The sequence below is a fragment of the Macrobrachium nipponense genome, chromosome 41 (genome assembly GCF_015104395.2).
Source record: "Macrobrachium nipponense isolate FS-2020 chromosome 41, ASM1510439v2, whole genome shotgun sequence".
NCBI classification, from domain to species: domain Eukaryota; kingdom Metazoa; phylum Arthropoda; class Malacostraca; order Decapoda; family Palaemonidae; genus Macrobrachium; species Macrobrachium nipponense.
In genome coordinates this window covers 34780854-34794493 of record NC_061102.1, presented here as the reverse complement: position 1 = coordinate 34794493, position 13640 = coordinate 34780854, and the positions used below count along the sequence as shown (strand labels likewise).

The 13640-nt window shown below is 46.8% G+C and overlaps 1 protein-coding gene across 8 annotated transcripts in view; it reads left to right on the top strand.

Moving 5' to 3' along the window:
• The window catches only part of LOC135212679 (probable glutamate receptor), a 98215-nt gene that overhangs the window by 55280 nt on the left and 29295 nt on the right, over positions 1–13640 (top strand). The gene's annotated exons all lie outside the window — the stretch shown is intronic.

Genomic DNA, 13640 nt, shown 5'->3' with positions numbered 1-13640 from the left:
TATCAGTCTTTATTTTTGGACATTAGATCAAAATAGTTCTTTTAGCATTCACTTTTGCTGTGAAGGATGCAAAACTAGGTTGACTAAGCATGACTCATACTAAGTGTGTTGAATGTAGGGGGCAGGAGTTTAACAGGGAGAATACATGGTGAATGTCAGGAGTGGGATGAAAAGAAATGGAAAGTGTTTAAATCTCATGTAGACAAGCCTGAGAGAGAGAGAGAGAAAAGAGAAAGGCAGCCTCTAGAGCCAAAGCTAGGGATACTTTTGAATCTATTCCTTTGTCTAGTCATTTAGATGATAATACTGTTCCTTCATCATCCGTTCCTGTTATTTCTCCCATCCTTAGCCCTCCTACTTTGCAACTTACTCCTTTCCCTAGTTACCATGCTTCCAGTCTTGATCCCATTGCCAGCCCTGAATCTAGGTTTGATGTAAAAGTTAATTTAGTAGTCAATGCAGTGGCTGAATTAGGGGCGTCCATAAAAGTGCTTTCAGACAAATAGTGTTAAGGGTGTTCTTAGTGACTGTTGTGCATGCGGAGGAGATGGCTACTTGTTCCCCTGGTGAACCTAGATGAAGGCCCTTGTCCCGCTCTTCTGAACCTGGGAGAAGACACACCGTTTGTCCAAGGGAGACCAGTGGTGTTTGCCCATGGGTAGTCGCCCCCTCAGTCGAGCCTGTTGTCTGATCCCAGGCTTCAACAAACAGTTGTTGTATAGGCGTCAAAGTGAGTTTCCATCACCTTTTGTTAGAGTTGGAAGGTTCCACCCCCAACAAGAGGTGCTGGTGGCGCTTCTCAGCTTCATCTTAGATGACATGGATCACTCCCCTCTTTCAGTCAAGGTATACAAAGGCCAATCATAGCCGTCAGCCCTCCTGCAGCTTCACTGAGCTGCCCTCTGCCTCTACTTCAGCTTGACCTCCTGCACCTATTTGAGACAGCCCAGAGTCATTATCACTTCATGTTGAGCGCCCGTTTTTGTTACTCAAGCTCTTGAAAGCCTTGATCAATGTCAGTCTTCTCTCCCCAGACTCTTCTCTGCCACCGAGCACCCTTTGCTACTAGAGCACTCGGCTTCTGCTTTTAAGTAACAGTCTCCAGCTCCTGAGCACCCAGCACCAGCTCTTTCTTGCACAGCCCCATCTTTGCCTTCTCACTAAAGACCCTTCATTGGAGCCAATTAAAAGGTGACTGGTGGCCTTGATTTTTTTTTTACAGAAAGCCCCCACTCAGTGTTCCTGAGACCTCCCAGGAGGAAGAGAACTTTGATCAGGCACCTGCACCTTCTGTGTATGCTTCGCTTCTTTAATATTTTTTGGCCAACTTTCCAGATTAATTCTCACCTGCTGTCCCCGCATCTTCAGCTTCAACCTTCCTTATGAGGAACCAGACAGGTGAAAGCATTGCCTCCCCAAGATGGTTATTACCTCCTCTTCGAGGAAGGCTCTCAAGGAGGTGGATGACTGGATCTCTTCGAAGAAGTAACAGGGCAAAGCCACCCTTGCTTGGCCTCCCACTAGACTGATATGTAGAAGATAACTCTCCTATTCTACTGGAGAAGCCCCCTCTTTAGGAGTCGCTGCTTCCTCCGTAGGGGACGACTTTTCTGGGCCTGATTTGTCACAACTGTCAGCAGTCTGCTAAGCGACCTGAGGACCCTTCCACCTTTGTTACCAAGTCTATTTCACCTCTTCAGCTTCAGCCTTTTTGTGAAGGCAAGCAGAAGCCTCAAGGCAGACCTTGGAATGAACTAAGGCTATCAGGAGACAACACAGCTTTCAAGCCTGCCACCAGTAAGTAAAGATATAGTCCTTCGTGCTACAGACTTCTCCACTTTTAGGAGACATGGAGTCAAAGAGGAGCAGAACAATGGGCTGTCAAGGCCCTGAAGGAGGGCTACTCTATTCCTTTCAGGGAGAAGCATCCTTTAATCAAGTTTCCCATCGTCATGACAGTGTACTCAGAAGGCTCCTAAAAGTATTTGGCCTCTTCGAAGAAGTCGACTCTCTCCTCCTCAAAGGAAATGTACAAGAGGTAGAGGATAACAATTCGGAGGGTTTCTACAACTCTCTTTGTATTCCCCAAGTTATCAGTGGGCTGGAGGTCCATTCTTTATGTCAGTACCCTGAATCACTTTGTTCAGAAGACGGAGTTTCACATGGATATGAACCAGTTGGTCATGTCTTCCATTCAACAAGGTGATTGGATGATCACCCTGTACTTCCATGTCCCCATCCATCTGGACTCCAGGTAGTTCCTTCGGTAAGTTTTTTAGGTCAGGGGTTTTTTCAGTCTTGGGACTTGTGCTTTGGCCTTTTGGGAGCCCCTCAAGCATTTACATGAATTCTTGCTCCTCTCGGCAAATGACTCCCTCTCCTCGGCATCAGCATCTGCCTTTACTAAGACGACTGGCTTCTCCTTTGCCCGACAAAGAAGTGCAAGGAAGACTTAAAGGAATCTCTTTGCCTGACTCAAGAATTAGGAATCCTGATCAACATACCGAAATCTCAACTGATCCTGATGCAATAGATTCTCTATTTGGGGATGATCCTGAACTCTCAGGCTTTTCAGAATTTTCCATCCTCCCAAAAGTCTACTCCTGCGTTCACAGAGTCTGCAGTTTTCTTTCCTATCCTGTTCAGCCAATCAGTGGAGGGGCCTCTTTGGGGGACTGTTGTGAAGTTGGGCAGATTACAAATGAAAGTTTTTCAGTTTTATCTCAAGGCCAACTGGAACAGGAAATTCCAACCAAACTCCTTCATCTTTCTCATCACATCAGAGATCAAATCAGACCACCTACGGTGGCTATGCAAAGGAAGTCTTCTTCAAGAAAAATTGCTTCGTCCATTGAACCCTGACCTAGATGTTTATTCAGATGCCTTGGACCTAGGTTGGAGAGCTCTGCTAGGGGATCAAGAAGCTTTTGGGACGTGGTCCACAGAACAGACACCTACATATCAACATCAAGGAACTGAAGGCGATTCACCTGGGTCTCCAGTCCTTCTTGCCTCTGATCTTCAGCAAGACAGTGGTTGTTCACATGGACAACACAACTGCCCTGTCTCATATCTGTAAGCAGGGAGGCACGCATTCCTTCTCCCTCTGTGAGGTCATGAAAGATCTCCTTCTCTGGGCAGAGCAGAATCAGGTCACCCTCATCACTCGATTCGTTCAGAGGAGACTGAATTTCTTAGTTGATGAGCTCAGTTGCCGCAAGCAGGTTCTTCCGACAGAATGGAATGGACCTTGGACCCACCCCCTGGTTCGCAACAAACAGTGGGAATTATTGGGCAGACCAACTGCAAACCTGTTTGCGATGACAAGGAATCATCGTCTTCATCTCTTCTGTTCACCGGGCCTGGACCCTCTGGCATGGGCAATGGATGCCATGCTTCTGGACTGGTCGGACGTGGATGTCTACACCTTTACCCAATTCAGCATGATAGGTGAGGTAATCAAATAAGTTCACCTCCCATCGCAACGTATCGATGACCCTGCTTGCAACGTTTTGGTCCACCAGAGAATACCTCTTGGACCTACTTTGACTTTTAGTGGATTTCCTGAGGCTCCTTTCACAGTCCAGCAATGTCTACCAATCCAAATGGACAGTTTTCAGAAGATTGTGCAGTCAAGATAATGTCTCGTCTTCTAAGACGTCTGTAAGCCAGATTGAAGAATTTCTGCTGTATCTGAAGCTGTCCAGAAAGTTATTGTCCTCTACCATCAAAGGGTATAGGGCTATGTTGAGTTCGGTCTTCAAGCATAGAGGTCTGGATCTTTCCTCTAACCAGGACCTCAATGGCCTGATCAAATCTTTTGTTACAGCTAAGCAAAGGAAGTCTGAAAATATTTCTTGGAACCTTGATGTAGTTTTAAAGTGGCTCTCAGGTACCGCTTTTGAACTCCTGCTCTGTCTCACTAAGGGATCTTACTAGGAAGACTTTCTTGTTGCTTTGGCCACTGCAAAGTGTATCAGCAAGCTTCTGGCTGTTGACAAGAGTGTTGGTTTTGCTCAAGGAGATGCAGTTTGTTCTCTCTCTCTTGGGTTCCTTGCCAAAAATGAGGACCCTTCCAAGCCCTGACCTCACTCTTTAACCATAAACAGCTAGATGGACATCCTAGGACCGGAGGAAGAAGAGAGTTTTTTGTCCAGTAAGAGCTCTTTGATATTACTTACACAGGACTGAAAAGATTAGAGGGCCTTCTAACCATCTCCGGTGTTCAGTGACGAAGAATGCTCTAGCTTATTTTTGAAGAGACTTGATTTCTGAAGTTCACTCTCGAGTGCAAGAGGACATACTGCCGCCTTTTAAGGTGAAAGCTCATGAGGTTCAAGCTGTCGCTACCTCTCTTGCTTTTAGGCATAAAATGTCCCTCTCATCCTTCTTACAATCCATGTATTGGAAGTACAAGTTGGTCTTTTCAACTCATTACCTGAAGGAGGTGGAAACTGTATTTGAAAATTGTAGTACCTTAGGACCTTTATCCGCATCATGGCTGGCATGGTGTTGGGAGAGGAAACATAAGGAGCTCTTTTTCCCTCTAATTTTTCCTCACCTTGATTCAGGGTGTGGGTTTTTGCTAGTCATCAAAATCCTTCCTTTGCTGCAAAGTTCCCACTAAAGTAGGGGCAACAAATGGCAATACCACCACACCACTACGGGTTAAGATGACCACCGACCAGACTGTAACTACCTGCAGTAGCTCTCTTGCCCAGTAAGGAAACAACAACCATTGTGTCAATTCTAGCAACTTTTCTATTTCAAATTCATGACAATGTTTTGGAGTAGAATATGTCCATGTATCCCACCTCCTATCAATGTGGATTCAGCAGTAATAAAAGGCAGTCCCCGATTATCCGCAGGGGTTCCATTCTCAGCGCAGTGCTGTTAAGTGAAAACAGCCATTAACATTAACCGAAACTTGGCAATTTATGGTGCTTATGGCTCCAGTAACTGGTTAATGGCACCTCTGTTAGGTATGCTATGGCGCCGATAACTAGAACTCGGCGCATTATGGTGCCATAAATCCCCGATTTTATGGCGCTAGACAAGTGCCATAAAACCGGATCACCATTAACCAAGTCTGCTGATAATTGGGGATTGCCCATATTTGGTAAGTTACTTATATAAAAAAGGGATTTTGACGAAGGAAAAATATATTTCTGGGGGAAGACCTGTGTCGCCTGGTGAAATGTTCCTGTAGCACACATTTCTAGGTATAAATAGATGCTAAATATACCAGAGAAAAAAGCCATATGGAATGCTGGAGTTACTACCCCCAGCTCACTCACCCCTATAAGGTGTCGGTATAGCACAAGGGCGAGTGGAAGCCACTACCACAGATACTTTGCCAATTAGAAGTCTCCTCTCAATATCCCTCTCTAGAGAGGTGCCGTTACAATGTCTACCTTCCGCTCGCTACTACTACTACCTCTGCCCGAAACCTTCATTCCTGGAATATGCACCCAAGCTTGGGCCAGCTAAAGGGCGGGGGACAAGGAGAAGAGAGGGATGGGTTCACCGGGCGACACAGGTCTTCCCCAGAAATAGATTTTTCCTTCATCAAAATCCCTTTTCTGGTTTCGACCTGTGTCAGCCGGTGAAATAGTAGCAGAGAATTGGCCATACAAGCTTGGTAAACCACAAAATTTTATAAATATAGTATAAGGAAAATAAAAATGTTCTTAAAATTATGTTTTAATAACCAATGTAAGAATAGCAAGTTACAAATGGTAAAAAGTACCAAATATGACCAAATCCATACTATCCTGGGAAAAACACGAGGTAATGAACACAAAAAACAAATAATATGAACTATGTACATATCCAGGAGTGGGTTGATGAGTAATCCAGACCGGAACATAAGGCAGAAAGGCAGGGATTACAAGCGAGGCAGGTAGGTGAGAGTGAGTATCAAAAGAAAAAATAATAGCAAAATAATAGAATACAAATATAGAGTTACAAAACTAGGCCATATCAGGGGAGACAATGCTCCCAGCAGCCACTGCCAAATATTTAAGGGCCTCTTAATTCTTTAGATAGTGGCGTTTAAATACTGTCGGGGATTTCCAACCCGTATATTTTTTAAGATCCTCGAAGTTCATATTATGAAAATAATTAACTGAGGTAGCCACTGCCCGGATATCATGGACACGAGGGACTGAATCCGGATTGGCTTGTTTAATAAAATAAAGAATTTGTTGTCTGATTCCCTTCAAGGAAATGGTTCCACCTTTTTCTCTAATAAAAAGAGGACCTGAAGACCTTTCAGAAGTTCTGTCCAGATAAGATTTTAATGTAACGATAGGCCATAATGATGGGTCCTGTGGGAGAGGTACAATCTTCCATGGAGACCACCTGTTTTGTGGGTCTTCATTCTTTGCTAGGAATTTCCAATCTGGGGAGAACAGAACTTCTCCTGACAGGAGGAAATCAATATGATTTGGTTCTCTAGAGAGAGCCGACAGTTCAGATATTCTGGCGCCTGAGGCCAGACTCATTAAAAATAATGTTTTCCTGAGAAGGGTTATATATGAGCATGATTCATTATCAGTATCTGAATCCAACCTGAGTACAATGTTTAAAAACCAGGAGATCGTGTGAGGACGGTCCACCGGTTTAGACGAGCACATGCTTGAGGGATAGACGAGAAGTACGAATCTGTCAAATCAATATTAAAGCCAAACTGAAATATCTTCCTCAAGGCAGATTTAGTCTTAGTAATGGTACTAGTGGCTAGGCCTTTTTAGAACAGAGTTCTAAAAAATTAAATCGCCAGATTCGTAGTCATCTTCTGGACATCTGATTCTTTTAGAAAGATGGCTAACTTCCTTACTGCTGAATCATACTGCCTGAGTGTTGATTCTCTTTTGTCTGACTCCACGAACACGATGTTTAGTGGGTCAATACTAGCATGCTTCTGTGCTGCAAACTTCATGAAGTCCATAAAGTTAGGGCATTCAGAATTCTTGAGGAAGCTGACACAGTCAGAGTTTGTACTATTTGAGTCAGTTTTGGGTTGGGAATCCGTCTGGGACGGAGATTCAACTCTAGTAGAAGAGGAAACCAATTGCTCTTCGGCCAGTTGGGTGCTACCAATGCTACCTGTCCTCTGAAAGATCTGAGTTTGTGCAGAACTTTCATCAAGAGGTTTATTGGCGGAAATAGGTAAATCTTCTGCCAATTGTTCCAGTCTATGGACATCGCATCTGTGGCGTGAGCTAGAGGATCCAGATTGGGAGCCACATAACGCAGAAGTTTGTGATTGGACTCCGTGGCGAACAAGTCTACCTGAAGGCCCGGGATTTGTTGGCAAATCCAATGGAATGATTTTGTGTCCAAGGACCACTCCGACTCCAGCGGAGTTGTTCTGGAGTGAGTCTGCAATGACATTCCGTACTCCTGCCAGGTGAGTAGCTGACAGGTGCCAATGATTTTTCGTTGCCAACGAAAATATCGCAATCATTACATGATTTATTTTGCTCAACTTGGAGCCCCCTCTGTTTATGCAATGAACTATTACTGCGCTGTCCGAGACTAGTCTTACATGAATGTTCTTGACTGGAGCTAGTCGTTTCAAGGTCAGAAAAATGGCCATTGCCTCCAGGACATTGATGTGGAACTGGCGGAATGTTTTCGACCACGTTCCTTGAACCTTCTTGTACTGGGAGTAGCACCCCCACCGCTCAGAGAGGTGTCCGTGTGGACTATCAGAGACGGCGGGGGAAATTGTAGTGGTACTGATTTGGAGAGACTCCAGACTTCCGTCCATGGACGGAGTCTTTTCTTTAATATCAGCAGAACTTGTTGTTGGATCTTTTCCACCAAACCCGATTGATATCCTTCAGTCTGGCTTTCAACAGAACATCTGTTATTGAGGCAAACTGAAGAGAACCTAAAATTCTCTCTTGGGTACGACGAGAAGCCTGTTTGTTCATGAGGAATTGTCTCGTAGCTTTCGCTATCTCTCTGCACTTCTTTGGCGGGAGAGATAGTTTGTGTGTGGTTAGGTCCCATTAAATTCCCAACCATTGAAAGCGAGACGCCGGAATGAGACGGGACTTTTCCTTGGTTATCTGGAAACCCAGGTATTCTAGGAATTCTATTACTTTGGCTTTTGCCTTGCGACATTCCTCATCGTTGGTTGCCCAAATGAGCCAGTCGTCTAGGTAAGCTACTAACATTACCCCCTGAGTTCTTAGTTCTTGAACTACTGTCTCTCCTAGTTTGGTAAATATTCTGGGCGCTACGTTGAGCCCGAATGGCATGACTCTGAACGAGTAAGCTTGTTTTCCCAGTTTGAAGCCTAGGTACGGAGAGAAGTTTCTTGCTATCGGTACATGATAGTAAGCGTCTGTAAGATCGATAGAGGTGGTGATGACCCCACGGGGCACCTGCGAGACGGTCAGCATGCAGAACTTGTCGCATTGAATGTATGAGTTGAGACGGGACAGGTCCAGAATCACTCTTCGTTTGTCCGAGTCCTTCGGTACACTGAACAGCCGTCCTTGAAATTTCAGGTGACTGACTTTCTTTATTGCCTTCTTTTGAAGAAGGTCTTTGGCATAGTCTAGAAGGTGTGTCGTTGGAATCTGGTGAAAACTGACTGGTGGAGGAGGCCCTTTCTTCCATTTCCACCCCAGACTTTCGATCAATACTGACTGGGGCCCATGAACTGAAGGTCCAATGGTCCCGGGAGAGGTACAGTCTCCCGCCCACCTGCAGAGCCTCATTGACTGGTTGAGGTCTTACTTCCTCTGCCTCCTCTGAAGCCTCTGCCTCTAGAGCCAGCTCTCTGTCGGAAGGCACCTCTGGCTCTGCTACTCCTTGTGTGTCTATTAAAGCCTCGAAACGGCCCTTGTGATTCAAAGGAGGCGTTGAAAGCTGGGGAAGTTACATGGGCGGCCGAACTCGAAGGCTGTTGAGTCGGTTGGCTCTGCAGCAGAACAAACTGTTGTTGTGGCTGTGCCTTAGATGTCGAAGTCTTGTTGATCTGGGAGACAGGAACTGCCTGCACTACTGTCTGAGACTGAGAGATCTGGAAAGGCTAATACTTCCTAGGCCTCTTCCTACCTTTGGATTGTGGTCCAGGGGTCTCAAACTTCCTTTTGAAGGGAAGTCCCCAACGGACACGAAGGTTCTGGTTAGCTCTAGCCGCCTCGCTGAGGATGCTGTTAATCATGTCCTCAGGAAAGAGGTTGGCACCCCAGGTCGACGCCTTTATGAGCTTGTTCGGCTCATGCCTGATGGAAGCGTTAGCAAAGATATGCTTCCTGCAGGCTTGTCTAGCCACTATAAAATCATACAGGTCCGATTTAAAGGCCTGTAATAGCGACTTTGTCAGGACCCGGAATAGAGGCTCATCTGCAAAGACCGTAGCCGTCAACTCTGCAGTGGTGACTGAGTTAATTGACCTGCTCAGCCTGCATCTTGCTTCGAATTCTGCCTTAACCATGGGGTCCGGAATTCTAGGCAAATGTTCACTGAATTGTGTGGAGGCACACTCCGGGTCGAGTTTGCCCACCGTGAACGTTGCCGGAGCGCCAGCCCAACACTCTAGGTCTCTTGGAAAGGGCAAAGAGGTAGCCTCCGTCTCTTTTAGCTGAGGCATAGGTTTTTCCTCCATTCCGGCTTGCAGTGTCAATTCTGCAATCTTTGACGTGCAAGGAGTATGAACATCATCCTGCGCTACAAACATGGTATAGCAACCTTTGTGGGGTGTCAACTTGGTGTTGATACACTCCCATTCCATGAGGGTGCGGACCCATGCCGACTGAGCCTGATCCCTAGGGTAGATAACTGTCTCTTTCGGGACCTTGTCTACCCTGACCAACGCTTCCTCGGCTAGTCTAGCGTAGCCTGGGAAGGGGAATTGTGGGCCTGGCGGGAAGAACTCATAGTCTTCCACGGGTCGGGTTCCGCTACCTTCAATTGTAAGCTTGCCCTCTGAAAACGGGGCATGCAGAGCCAACCGCCACGGGTTGCTATTCTCGAATGGCGGAAGCTTGGACGCGTCCGGCACCGCAAAGGACTGCGATGTGTTTCCGGATTGGAGGAATCTGGTCACCAATTCCTCCTGGGCCTGTAACCTCTGAGTCAGACATGATGGACTGACCCGATGTCTCTAGACCTGAGGCGAGTTGAGTGGACATCGATTCGAGTCTCGAGTCCACTACTTCGCTCATCTTCCACATGAGAAGATTAGCGAAAGCCTCTCGGTCGAAGCCAGACTCTGCTGGTCTGACTTTGGAAGACTTAGTTCTCGACCCCTTGGGTGGGGGAGTAGCTTTAGCCGAGGAAGTCGAAGGCTTGGGAGCCAATGACGACCTGGCGGAGTCTGCCGGAGAAGGCTTGACTGGTTTACCCGCCTTCGGCAGGGACTTCGTCTTCAAGGTTTTTACCTTGGGGATTACCGAGCCTGACCTATTCCAAGTGGAAGTGGACTTCACAGGGAAGCCCTGAAAGGAAGGAGAAGAAGAAGGAGTTGGACTGAAAGGAAGACTAGTCCCACGACTACCTGCTTCACTTACCTCCCTACCTACGTCCTGTTCCTCGGTGGCCAAAGGCTCTCGGTGCAGGCTGATGGCCGCCACCTCCTCCATCACGACATCACACAAGCCCTCTTGGTCCTCCGGGGGGGCTTGGGTCTCCTGGCGTATGCGCTCAATGATGGGAGCCGCTACTCCCGCCGGTACTGCTGCCGAAACTGGGGCGTTGGGGTAGAGGAGGGCGTACAACTCCTCCGACAGCACGTAGGGTTGGCCGGATCCCACGTTTCTACCAAACCCCCCTACCCAGGCCTTAAGGGCCGACATCGAGGAGGTCTTGAGCGCCAGATCAACCTGTAAGAAATAACCAAATTAGGTTCTCCAGTGTCAGGGAATTTTCCCAACCTAAATGTGTAACATAAAATTCAAGAGTAACAATGAGGCGAGTATGCTACCTACCGACTCATCTGTTACGATCCTAACTAGGTCGTAACAGGCTTCCGGGTGCCAGAACGCGTGTCCCTCCAAGTGGATGGCACAGTTGGCAAGAGACCAGCAGACCTCATGCCCATATGGCTTGTACAGGACGGCCGGACAACCCGTCTCCTGGCATCGGACCATCTGTAAGTTGGAAAGATAAATGAGTATCGTCAGATAATGCTGCCAGAGTTAATTCCAGCAGTATGAGTACACTTCAACTAGATACTTCACCAGCTAAAGGCAATATCGAGTATAATCTTCAACTTACTTGTTATTAATAAAGCTCTGGATGTCTCCGCCTGCTCCGGAATCCATACTTGGGTATCGCCAAAGCTATAACCAGTGGAGAGGGCCTGATACGAGCAGAACAGGGAAATAAGGCAAAACCTAAGCCTGAGTCTGATCGCACCGGAGTAGAGTAGTGAAACCTAACCAATTGTAGGCGCATTCTCTGAGCCCAGTTCCGCCCCCACTGGAGTGGGGAGCAGCGATAACCTAGAAGATGGAAAACAGAGTGGCGGGAACAACGGTACGTAGAACTCTGGTGTATACCTTCCGGCGCATGTTATGGTAGACCACACTTCGCCGGAATAAATACAGGCCCGGAGACATACCAACAGAGGCTACATAAAAAATTTTCTTAACAATCTCTGAATGTCTCAGTCTACTCCAGAATCCATAATCTTGTTATCACAATAGCTAAAACCGGCGGGGTTGGGCTGATACGAGCAGAACAGGGAAAATAGGTAAAACCTAGGCCTGAGTCTGATTGCACCGGAGAAGAGAAGCAGTTCCAAGTCAATTAGAAACGCAGCTCTAAGCCTAGTTCCGCCCCCACTGGAGTGGGGAAGCAGCGATAACATAGAGGAGTACGGAAAACAGAGCGGCGTAACAGTGGTACGTACAATCCAGCATATAGCCTACTGGCGGGTGTGATGGTAGACCCCACCTCGCCAGAAAACACACAGGCCCAGAGACATACCAATAGAGATTACATAATCTACTAATCAACCAATCTCCTCCGACTAATCCCCTGGACCAAGCTCTACGCTATAGCTGTCGTTCATCGGTAGGATTACTTGGGCAGCGAACGAGTCCGGCACAGGAGTGGGGGGGGGAGTGTCTGGAGGAGAGTGGACGAGTCGTGATCGCCTGGCCACAGCAACCGATCAGTGTAAACCACCTCTCGGGAGCTGTAAACTAGCCTACCACTAAAGGGGGCAGAAGACGGTAGGCCAACTGACACCCTAAAGGGGGCAATGGCCTAGGCTACACTCAACAAAGACAATTCATAAATTAACTGATGAGGAATTACTGGAAGAACTGCAAAAAGTGTTGGGGGGGGGGAGGGGAGAGAGGAACGCACCCAGCTAAGATCCTAGTCTAACCCTCCGAGATCGGTACAGATCCGGTCAGGTAGGCTAGTATGGCCCCAAAAAGGACGTCATGAAGAGGACGGATAGAACCTAACTCAACCCTCCAAAATCGAATCTTCTGATCTGGTCAGGTACGATAGGTCTAGGCCTTACAAGCATGACAAGAGAGAGAGACTGTGTCCTGGACCACCCTCCAAGCAAACATAACTGCCTGGTCGGGTGGCGGGATATACAAGACCGCCTGGCCTACCCTCCAAAACCTAGCCTAGGTCTGGTCGGATAGGCCAGGGAAGGACATCGCGAAGAACTTCCAACCTTATCAAAAGTAATACAATTATTTGAGTAGTTTATCACAGAAGTGCATATAATCAAGTGCATTACTGACTATAATCGAAAACTACACTAGAAATATACATGCATGAGCACAGCGAAAGAAAGAGGAATCTTCCTCCCAACAATAACTGGTGTACTGCTAGGCTAGCCTAGAATGCCAAAAAACACAATACTCGTGCATAACGTATGAAGCATATAACCGTACGCACGAAGGGGAACCAACACGCTCCTGAGGGGCTGAGGATGACGAAAAAGTGCCCCAAAAGATAATAAGATAATCGTAAAAAAGAAGGCCTCAGAATACGTCAGGAGCGAGATGAGCCCTATAATAGGCTAATAACGTAAGGATAAAACCCGTAAAAATAAGGCTTCAGAAATCGACAGGAGCGAGAATAATGAAAAAGAATACGAAAACAGTAGCCTAAATAGTGAAGTGCTAAACGGTGGACAAAATACATCACGATTAAAAAACTGAAATAATCACGCACGCCGCCAGTCATGCACCCAAAATGGCGGATCGAAAGAACGTCATACCCGGCTCATGAGGACAAAAGGACTTAAAATAAGGGCCAAAATTGGATGCATTGGCCCCAACGAGATTCAAAAACGATAAATGGAATACTCAACTTAGATGAAGAAGCTTGGAGATCTTGAGAAGACATGCTTCGCCAAAAAACACTTCCTGGGAACAGCGAAAAACGGCGCATGCGGACATGAGAAGTGCTATTTCAGGAATGAAGGTTTCGGGCAGAGGTAGTAGTAGTAGCAAGCGGAAGCTAGACGTTGTAACGGCACCTCTCTAGAGAGGGATTTTGAGAGCTGACTTCTAATTGGCAAAGTATCTGTGGTAGTGGCTTCCACTTGCCCTTGTGCTATACCGACACCCTATAGGGGTGAGCGAGCTGGGGTTAGTAACTCCAGCATTCCATATGGCTTTTTTCTCTGGTATATTTAGCAT